General features: G+C 29.7%; 1 long non-coding RNA gene across 1 annotated transcript; it reads left to right on the top strand.

Moving 5' to 3' along the window:
• The first annotated feature begins 735 nt into the window (after window positions 1-735).
• LOC110600360 lies at window positions 736-2,614 on the top strand. Its single transcript, XR_002485687.2, has 2 exons — window positions 736-876; window positions 1,618-2,614. It is a non-coding gene; the product is annotated as an uncharacterized LOC110600360 (long non-coding RNA).
• Window positions 2,615-2,841: the final 227 nt, after the last annotated feature.

Below are 2,841 nucleotides of genomic sequence, written 5' to 3' on the forward strand. Positions count from 1 at the left end.
TAATCTGATTAGACGATCTGAATACTATAGCAAATTTTGTGGGAAAAATGAATTTAAAGAAATAATTTTATTTTCAAGGCTAATTTTATCTATTTATGAGTCATTATTTAGAAGGTTTTTACACTTCAAGTGCACTTGGCAGCTATGTAATGCGTTATTATATACTTAATAAAAAAGTTATGAGCTAAATTTCTTTCTCATAAAAAGAAAGGACAAAGACTCATTAGGTTTTTTTTTTTAATCTTATTCCAGTAAATTATCATTATTTCTATTTTTTTATAAAAAAAAATCGAACTCTCTAATTTTGTTGTTAGATTTTTTTATTAAAAAAATTATTAAATTTATTTTAATATTATGTAGATAAATTAAATATTATAAATAGTTAAAATTATATATTATGAATAATTAAAATTATAAAAATTAAATAATATAGATATTTAAAGTAAAAATAATTTAATTATCATTTTTAATATTAATTTTACTAAAATATAAAAGATTTTTTAAATTAATATTTTTTTGAGAAAAGAAACTAGATAATTAAGTTGAATACAATGCATAAACTTAATTAAGTTGAATAAAATACATAAACTCAATAATAATATTTTATCATATTATATATCAAATAAAAGTATTACGTATAGATTAAAATATAACAAATCTGGCAGGAAGCAACTGTACAAGGGATTCAGCGTATTTAACACGCTACGGTCAATTCAAGAGCGCCTATGGAAAAAATAAAAAATAAAAAAAAATTCAAGAGCTCGAACTAAAGAATTGGGCACTCAAAGGTCTATGTCAGCACAGCCGCCTTCGTGGCCGATAGTTTCATGCCCTCTTAGACAGCCCAGCCATCGGGCTCCTCCTCCTCCTCCTCGAGTATATTTTCTTTTTCCTCTTTAATTTCCTTTTAAAATTTTCTTTTTCCTTCATTCTTTTTCCATTCAGTTTCTCGTTCCTAATTGACAAAATAGGGGATAGTGTTTACTATTATGCTCTGTTTGGATGGGCAGAATTGGAGAGAAATGAAAAGACAAGGAAATTTCTTTAAATTCTCTTATGTGGACAACAATTAAAAGAGAGAAAAAAAAAAGAAGAAAAACAAAAGAAGAGAAATTGCATTGCTCACTCCCTTAAAATGAACCTAAAACTCACTCCCTTCAAATGAACCTAAAACATTTCTCTCCATTGTGGGAAATGGAGAGTAGGTAAGATTATTTCTACGAAAACTTTTAATGCTCTTTAATTTGAAGTCTCTCTTCTTAAATTGTAAGGTATAATAGTCATGTTTATTTTTCTAGAAAGATTTACTATTTAGTCTGTAGATATCGTCATCTATGATGAAAAATAATCTCAATTGCAATATTCTATCAATAAAATAACAAATTTGCCCTTTGTCTCTATCCTTAATTATGTAGAATGGAAATTTGATTTCCTTGGCATTGTTTTGATTGTTTGGAGAGTATATTAGAATGGTAGGTTTTTCTTCTAAAATAAAACAGAAATGACTGTTATACCCTTATCATTTAAAAAAGGGTGTAATAATATTCCCACCAAATTTTGATTCCATTATAAGAAGTTAAGAAAAACAATTTCTCGTCCTTTCTCTTCTTTTTGCAGAATTGCTAGGCTAGGTGCTTGTTAGCAATGGCAGTGAAGCAGATTTGCAAGCAATCAAGCAATGATGAGTCCGATTTCGTCATTGATGGTGTTGAAGTGGCCAATATAACCCTTTGTTTGGATTTAGAGAAATGGAGAAAAGAAGCCAAAAGAAAAGAATTTGAATTCTATGTTTTTCCATGTTTGGACAGCAAACTAAAGCAGAGAAAAGAGGAGAAAGGAGAGAAAATGGGGGAAATTTCATTTACTAACTTCTTTTTATTCAATTTGGAGAGAAATGGAGGGAAATGGAGATTATTGTATATCATTTATATTAAATTGCTTATATACCCTTGGTATCATATAAAAAGAAAATCATACCTACATGGCAATTTAATAATTCTATTAGAAGAGATATTTTATTTCTCATCTATTGTAATAAGGTATCCAAAAAAAAAATTCTCTTCTTTTCTTTTCTCTTCATTTCTGCTCTTTAATTTCTCCTAATTTTTTTGCATAATTAAGGATCCAAACAAAGGGTACGTCTCATCACAACTGGGAAACTGGGATAATCTTTGATTTTATCTTTTGCGTGTGTGTACTTTGGAATGAGATATTGAGTTGGGGTTCTGAGCTTAAGTGAGCTTAGGCTACAATTGTGGGGAGGGTGTGCAAAAAGGAAGACAAGCTAGTGAATTTACCTTCATTGTTTTGATGGGACAAGGCAGATTGGATGTACAAGATGGTATTTATTGTTGCTTTTTCTCAACATATTGTTGTTTTCCATTTAGCATTTATTTAATGACTATCTCATGGTGCTAGGAATTGTGGTTATTTTTGTGCCTGTACACGGTTGAAGCACATGGGACATGGACGAAGTGGAAGGAATCATGGGTGTCTCTTTGAGTGCTTGTATAAAGCCTTTTTTGTTTTTTCTTAAAAGAAATACCTGGTGCAAGAATTCTTGTTGTTGATTACCTTTTCCTAAAGTAATCTCATTTCCTATATTGTATTTCAATCATTAGTAAGAACAAGGATTGGATTGCTAGGATCTGATTCTTCAATCTATGGGAATTCCTGGTCATCAACACAGATAATTCCCAAAGGAATGATCTATCATGATATCCACCTGTTCAACTGATGAAGTAATGAAGAACAAGAAAAACAGAATATAGTAGAAGAGGGCAGAGATGAAATTAGTGAAGAACAAGAGAGTAAAGGGGAAGTACTCTGAGATCTTAATAC

This window comes from Manihot esculenta, chromosome 14 (assembly GCF_001659605.2).
Source record: "Manihot esculenta cultivar AM560-2 chromosome 14, M.esculenta_v8, whole genome shotgun sequence".
NCBI classification, from domain to species: Eukaryota; Viridiplantae; Streptophyta; class Magnoliopsida; order Malpighiales; family Euphorbiaceae; genus Manihot; species Manihot esculenta.